At 42.4% G+C, this 8,275-nt stretch overlaps 1 long non-coding RNA gene across 1 annotated transcript; it reads right to left on the bottom strand.

The window, feature by feature from the left end:
• Nucleotides 1-202: 202 nt before the first annotated feature.
• LOC141058198 (uncharacterized) lies at nucleotides 203-3,232 on the bottom strand. Its single transcript, XR_012222122.1, has 3 exons — nucleotides 3,065-3,232; nucleotides 2,243-2,283; nucleotides 203-303 (listed from the first exon to the last, which is right to left on the bottom strand). It is a non-coding gene; the product is annotated as an uncharacterized lncRNA (long non-coding RNA).
• Between the last annotated feature and the right edge of the window lie 5,043 nt (nucleotides 3,233-8,275).

Below are 8,275 nucleotides of genomic sequence, written 5' to 3'. Positions count from 1 at the left end.
GTGACGATACAAGCTACTTGGACACATTCACAACAGCGTCCATTTTCTGACTTGAACCCGAAACCCTGCCAAGGAGCAAGTAAAAGCATTGTACATTCAGTAGTTAAGAATGTAACATGTCTCTACAGTATATAAGAGCTTTGAAACTAATATAACCAGCATCTTACTTACCAGTTGACATTTTCCGTGACAGGTTTTAGTCGTACACACCACCTCATTTAACTGAGTCAAGGGATCCTTTTTACTAGTGCAATTGCATTCATAACAAGGGTTATCATAAGGAGGTGGAATTGCAGTATTTGGCTGTGAAAGAAGTGAAATAGAAAAAAATCAAAAGACAAATTAAAAATGAAAACTTTAAAATAAAATTAAAACATAAGTAAAAAGACAAAAAATGTAATACCATAAAAAAGTTGTCAAGGTTATATGAATAAAAAAAAACAATCAGTATTTAATGACAAACTTAATAGATTAGGGTTGAGTTTATAGATGTCACTATATTAACTCAAAATGAGTACGAGGGACAATCCCTTTTAGGTAAGACTACAAGTATATGTGGCGCCCCTGAGGCTCAGTCGCCACAGAGGTACTGCACCTCCTCCTGAGGTGTGGCGCCCCACCATCCAGGTAAAGTGGAGGCTCCTGACCACACTCCAACACCTGCACCCCACACCACAAAGTAGTGTAGCAAAGCACCTTCAGCGGCTCCCTGCTTGGAGTGTAGCAAAGCACCCATTGGTGGCTCCCTGCTTGGAACACGAAACGTGCTGGGTAGTGGGTGGAGCTTAGTGACAATAAAGAGAGTGGGAAGAGTTTAGGTGGGGAGTTGCTCAGTTGGAGAGAGAAGAAGATCCCCAGAGAGAGATAGATGGATGGAAGTGCTGCAGCAGATCCCAGTGACCTGGGTCTGCTGGCACAGGAAAGGAAGAGAGAGAGAGCGACATAGACTGAAAGCCTGATTTTCCATAGAAAGAAAGATTAGTACGGAACGTGAGGAGTAAAAGAGAACAGAGGACGTGGGTTAGAAGAGAACACTTCCTAGAAGTTCTAAGCGCAAGGCCGGGGCCCGGTCCCCGAGGTTGTATGGATAATACTAATGGTCCTGCAGCAGACACCGGAGGAACAGAAGTAGTGACCGCTTTATTCCCACACAAGACTTGGGGGCACAGCAGCAACTGGATAGTGAGCTGGGACATAGTAGCAAGGAGTCCCCGAAGCAGGCTACAGCTGTCTGCCGTACAAGTAGAGTTCATAAGAACATCGGGCAGGAGGAACTCCAGTGTATCTCAGTACTAGGAGTACTTCATTTAAAGGCGCTATAAGAGGAGACGTTCAGAAAGGCACATGTTGGCGGAGTGTTGGAGAGGAGTATTCCATCTGGCCTGGAGGTTGACTGAGTCCCTAACCCGGAGGACACGGCACGGAAGCAGGCACCTGTTTGTACAACAGACTGTGAGTAAAGCTTTGGAACTACATGCCCTGGTGTCCTCCACTCATTCCTGCGCCACACACCTGGCACCGCTACATACCTGTGCCTACACTGCACCATTCCTGCAACGCTTATCTACACTGCCCTGGGACTACAACTTCATCTGTGGGGAGCTATAACATCTTTGCTGCACCATACCATCAGTCCCAGAGGATCTGCATGCAGCGTCGGCCTAACACCCCCCTTGCCGAACACCACAGGTGGCGTCACAAACCATTCAACTTTATTCCACCATTCAATACCCCCCTTTTACATGGGCACCCAGGGCCATGGACCTGGTCACCGCTGCTGTGACAATCCCCTCTGAGAGACCGGCCCGGTACTGAGTACCCCACAGCCCTGGGAGGGCAACCCATTTACACCCCAACTTAGTTACAAAGGCTTAATATTAGCATTCAATAGGTTTTCCTGATTAAGCCCTCATTCAGAAAGTAAAACATTGATATTGCATGACACATGGACACACAACTAAATTACGATCTATGAGATGATCTAAGACAAAAGTTCCTAAGCTTTTGTAAGAAGCCACTTTGAAGTACAATAACAAAAGAGTATTTCAGGGGTTATGTGGGAGTAAGTAGACCAAGTGGTGTCCAACATTTCCTTGTGATTGGACATCAAAATCAGATTGGAGGGGGTCCAACACATGGCACCCCCCTGATAAGCTGATACCTGGTACCTCAGCTGCCAGATCTACACAGTGTATTGTGTATTGTTAGCAAAAAGATGATGCTGCTTTTTAGGCTTGCTCACCTGATAAATCGTGTTGTTGACCACACACAAGTCTCCCGGTACTTAGGAAAGGAAAAAAAAAATAGCTTAATTTTATATATGTAGTATTTTTCATCACAAAAAAGTAGCACATTACTCTACAAATATTGCAGTTCACAAAGTTTGCTATTCTGATGGTATATTTTTAAAAAAAAAAAAAAACCCTTTGTACATAGTATATCAGACTGCCTGTGCTAGCGGCACTTGCGACATCATCAAACGCAGAGTTGTTGATCTGCAGCAGAAAAACTTGAAACTAACAAGTATTTAATGTGGATTATGTTGCAGTTGCCATTCTTTGCATAGCATAGCACTGGCAGAGCGCCTTTGCTTGAAATCACACAGCATAGATGTTGTCAGGCAGGAGTATAGAGCTGGAGTGACAGAGGCTTCATATCCACAGCCTTATTTACATATCAATTCAATCACTGATTTCTCAGGAATGGACTGGACATGTAAAGGTATTGCTCAACTTGTCTTTGAAAGAGTTTCCTAATATATAAATACTGTAGTTTGGGGTGTGAAATCCTGCTGACAGATTCCATTCGAGGTACAAACCCAGTAAGTGGAGGGAGTGGAATAGAGCTGGAGTGACAAAGGCTTCAGATCCACAACCTCATTTGCATATTAATTCAAATTTTGATTTCTCAGTAATGGAGGAAGGGATTGGACATGTAAAGGTATTACTGAACTTGTCTTTTAGGGAGCTACTTGTGCATGTAAATAGTTTGGGGTGTGAAATCCCTCTGACAGATTCCCTTTTATATGTCTTCTTGGACAGACCCAAACGTAAAGTTGACTTACCACACACTTTTTTTCGACAGCAAGGATTTTGTGGATCTTGAACTTCAACTAATTCATAGCCTATCTTTTCACAGGGTGGAGAAACAGGTGGTAAGCACGTTATCAGATGGCAGTAAGAAGTTAATGAGATTCCATCACAGGTACAGTTGGAACAGTTGTCAATGTCAATCCAAGTCTCATTAACCTGTAGGCAGTAAACAGAATTAGGGAATTGTAGTAATCTATTTTGGTGAAGAGTTTCGATCACCTACGCAGGTTGAACACATTACAGGATTCAGACATACACTGGCGCTGCAAATAGAAAGAAAGAGCTGCTGGTACCTAGACAGAAGCTGTAGTTTTTCTGCCAAGAAAGGGTTAAATAAGTAAATAGAGGAAGGCACCGCGCTCACAGGACGATTCAGTAATGAAAAAAGTGAAAGTGAAAGTAAACATTCTGACTTTCACACATAAACCCGATACTCAGAGCGGACAGGAGATAGAGAGCTACCTCGCCAGCAAGCTATACTAATGAGCGGTGACAGAACTTATGCAGACTTACCCTAAAGCCCCCGTTACACACTGCGATATCGCTAGCAATATCGCTGCAAAGTCACCGATTTTGTGACGTTGCAGCGATATTGCTAGCGATATCGCTGCATGTGATACTTACCTCCGACCGGCTCCCCCGCTGGTAATCACTGATCGCGCGAGAAGCTGCTGGACCATTCCTCGTCGGTCACTTCCTGCGGCGCTTCCTGCTGTGACGACGAGCGACGAGCGTGGAGCCGGGCGGGAGGACGCAGGATCGCCTAGTGTAACAGGTAAGTAGCGATCCCCGTCCCCAGCGATGTCGCTGGTGAGATCTGCCTGTGTGGCAGCTCACTAGCGACCACCTAGCGATGCACCAGTGATCCTGACCACGTCATATCGCTGGTTGGGATCGCTGGTGCATCGCTAAGTGTAACGATACCCTAACTCTGCTGAATGAAGGTGCTGTGCCGATCACAGTGAATGATCCACAGAATTGCTGGATAAGTATGTGACAAGCTGGGAGGATGAAGTGAATGAGCTCAGCTGAATGGAGTGCAAGTAGTGAATAGAGCCGGGCAGAGCCAGGATAGCTCCTGCCGGTAGCGTCCTGGATGCACGGCTGAAGGGGCCGACACTGTCCTGCACTGACAGCGTGTGACGTCACAGGTTAAGGCTATGGAGCCTAGCTGGGGCCAAAAACCTACGTGTTTCAAAGCAAAACGTGCTTCTTCATCAGGGTTACCGCCCACCCAGTCTAGCTGTCATATATAGTGTGTGTATGTTCAAATACCTGTTTGACTCTTGGATTGAACACTCACCCCACCCTCCCAGTAGATGGCTAATTAATGATTAAAATTATATCATACATTTAAAAAAGAAAGAGAAAAGAACAGCCATAGTGTATACCTCACATAAATGGGTTGTAATATTGAGAATATTAAAAACTATAACTTTATTATACTAATATTAATAAAAAAAAACTTAGCATTTTAATATAAATAAAATCAAATGCAAATATGAATATAAAGAAAAACTGTGTGCATAAAATTAAATATGCTCCACCTGCTGTGAATACTCATACAAAAAGCAGATATTAAAAATATGAATGTGGAGGATATGGTAGGGGATGGCAAATGCATATTCTTTAGAAAATATTCATAAAAACACATAATGTATATATGGCATAAACAGCCTCTATGTATGCATTTCACAATATTAATATTGGTTATGGACGTTGTCCTATTGCATACCGAATATTAGTATAACTGGTGAGGATAATAATTTAAATTACTTATATATAAATACCCCTTATAGATAAACTAAAAATCCAGTTTAAATACGAATAAAAATAGAATAAATGTGAAAGAACTGGTTAAAAATAGTTAATAATAAGTACATGAAACCTCTAATGCAAGCATCCATATGTATTCATTTGTCTACAATCATATTAGAAGGCATATAATTCCAGTTCATGATTCAAGCCTTTTGGGGCCAAACTGTCCAAGGAGAATATCCAGTAGGACTGGATATCTGGCTAATCGTCCATCTGGCTAATCGTTACTCAGACGCGTCCGCTCTTCGCCAGTCGTTACACTGGCTGCCAATTCATTACAGGGTACAATTCAAAGTACTTGTTCTCACCCACAAAGCTCTCCACAGTGCGGCACCCCCTTACATCTCCTCCCTCATTTCTGTCTATTGGCCTAACCGACCGCTGCGCTCTGCAAATGACTTTCGACTAACCTCTGCCCTAATCCGTACCTCCCACTCCCGACTCCAAGACTTCTCCCGTGCTGCGCCAATCCTCTGGAATGCTCTACCCCAAGATATTAGGATCATCCACAATTTGCATAGTTTTAGGCGCTCGCTCAAAACGCATTTGTTCAGAGCGGCCTATCACATTCAGTAATCAAAGTCATGTTATGTTTGTGTGTGTGTAGCCCATTCACTATCTCCATCTAACCCCCACCCCCTGAAGATGGCTGGACCGTCATTGTAAATACATCATTGTAAATACAAACCTATGCTTTGTATCTCCCCCACCTCATTGTAGATTGTAAGCTCCACAAGCAGGGTCGTCTTATTTCGCTTTAATTATTGTATTGTTAACGTTGTTACTTATGACTGTTGTGTTTGAAACTGTTCAACTGTAAAGCGCTGCGGAATATGTTGGCGCTATATAAATAAAGATTATTATTATTATTATTATTATTTAGGACTCTGCTCTAGACATTGCCTTGAGGAAATCGCCCCCTCTCTGGTTATGATGGACCACCTGAATGCCGCAAAAATGAACGCCTTTCAAAGATTGGCTATGCTTGTCTTTAAAATGGCGTGAGAGAGTGTGTCTTATAAAGCCTTTGCGAATGTTAGAAAAGTGTTCTTTGATGCGATCCATCAAGCGACGTTTGGTACGGCCCACATACAATTTGTTGCATGGGCACCTAATGCAATATATGACCCCCCTAGAAAAACAGGATATGTTCTCTGCGATATTGAACTCCATCATACCACTGGAGTTAGAAAAGGTAATTTTATGCACACAGTTTTTCTTTATATTCATATTTGCATTTGATTTTATTTATATTAAACTGCTAAAATGTTTTTTTTTATTTTTTTATTAATATTAGTATAATAAAGTTATAGTTTTTAACATTCTCAATATTACAACCCATTTATGTGAGGTATACACTATGGCTGTTCTTTTCTCTTTCTTTTTCTTTTTTAAATGTATGATATAATTTTAATCATTAATTAGCCATCTACTGGGAGGGTGGGGGTGAGTGTTCAATCCAAGAGTCAAAAAGGTGTTTGAACATACACACACTATACAGTTGTGGCCAAAAGTATTGACACCCCTGCAATTCTGTCAGATAATACTCCTTTCTTCCTGAAAATGATTGCAAACACAAATTCTTTGGTATTATTATCTTCATTTAATTTGTCTTAAATGAAAAAAACACAAAAGAGAATGAAGCAAAAAGCAAAACATTGATCATTTCACACAAAACTCCAAAAATGGGCCAGACAGAAGTATTGGCACCCTCAGCCTAATACTTGGTTGCACAACCTTTAGCCAAAATAACTGTGACCAACCGCTTCCAGTAACCATCAATGAGTTTCTTACAATGCTCTGCTGGAATTTTAGACCATTCTTCTTTGGCAAACTGCTCCAGGTCCCTGATATTAGAAGGGTGCCTTCTCCTAACTGCCATTTTTAGATCTCTCCACAAGTGTTCTAAGGGATTCAGGTCTGGACTCATTGCTGGCCACCTTAAAAGTCTCCAGTGCTTTCTCTCAAACCATTTTCAAGTGCTTTTTGAAGTGTGTTTCAGGTCATTGTCCTGCTGGAAGACCCACGATCTCTAAGGGAGACCCAGCTTTCTCACACTGGGCCCTTCATTATGCTGCAAAATTTGTTGGTAGTCTTCTGACTTCATAATGCCATGCACACGGTCAAGCAGTCCAGTGCCAGAGGCAGCAAAGCAACCCCAAAAAATCAGGGTACCTCCGCCATGTTTGACTGTAGGGACTGTGTTCTTTTCTTTGAATGCCTCTTTTTTCTCCTGTAAACTCTATGTTGATACCTTTACCCAAAAAGCTCTACTTTTGTCTCATCTGACCAAAGAACATTCTTCCAAAACGTTTTAGGCTTTTTCAGGTAAGTTTTGGTAAACTCCAGCCTGGCTTATTTATGTCTCGGGGTAAGAAGTGGGGTCTTCCTGGGTCTCCTACCATACAGTTCCTTTTCATTCAGACGCCGACGGATAGTACGGGTTGACACTGTTGTACCCTCGGACTGCAGGACAGCTTGAACTTGTTTGGATGTTAGTCGAGGTTCTTTATCCAACATCCACACAATCTTGCGTTGAAATCTCTTGTCAATTTTTCTTTTCCGTCCACATCTAGGGTGGTTAGCCACAGTGCCATGGGCTTTAAACTTCTTGATGACACTGCGCACGGTAGACACAGGAACATTCAGGTCTTTGGAGATGGACTTGTAGCCTTGAGATTGCTCATGCTTCCTCACAATTTGGTTTCTCAAGTCCTCAGACAGTTCTTTGGTCTTCTTTCTTTTCTCCATGCTCAATGTGGTACACACAAGGACACAGGACAGAGGTTGAGTCAACTTTAATCCATGTCAACTGGCTGCAAGTGTGATTTAGTTTTTGCCAACATCTGTTAGGTGCCACAGGTAAGTTACAGGTGCTGTTAATTACACAAATTAGAGAAGCATCACATGATTTTTTGGACAGTGCCAATACTTTTGTCCACCCTCTTTTTTATGTTTGGTGTGGAATTATATCCAATTTGGCTTTAGGACAATTCTTTTTGTGTTTTTTCATTTAAGACAAATTAAATGAAGATAATAATAACAAAGAATTTGTGATTGCAATCATTTTCAGGATGAAACTGAGTATTATCTGACAGAATTGCAGGGGTGTGAATACTTTTGGCCACAACTGTATATGACAGCTAGACTGGTTGGGCAGTATCCCTGATGAAGAAGCACGCTTTGCTTTGGAACGCGTAGGTTTTTGGCCCCAGCTAGACTTCATAGCCTTAGTCTGTGATGTCACACGCTGTCAATGCAGGACAGTGTCGGCCCCCTTCAGCCGTGCATCCAGGACGCTACCGGCCGGACCTATCCTGGCTCTGCCCGGCTCTATTCCCTACTTGCACTCCATTCAGTTGAGC

Source organism: Dendrobates tinctorius, unplaced genomic scaffold (genome assembly GCF_039654945.1).
Source record: "Dendrobates tinctorius isolate UK_male_01 unplaced genomic scaffold, ASM3965494v1 ptg000211l, whole genome shotgun sequence".
NCBI lineage: Eukaryota > Metazoa > Chordata > Amphibia > Anura > Dendrobatidae > Dendrobates > Dendrobates tinctorius.
The sequence above is the reverse complement of the archived record's forward strand: the minus strand, read 5'-3'. Positions and strand labels throughout refer to the sequence as shown.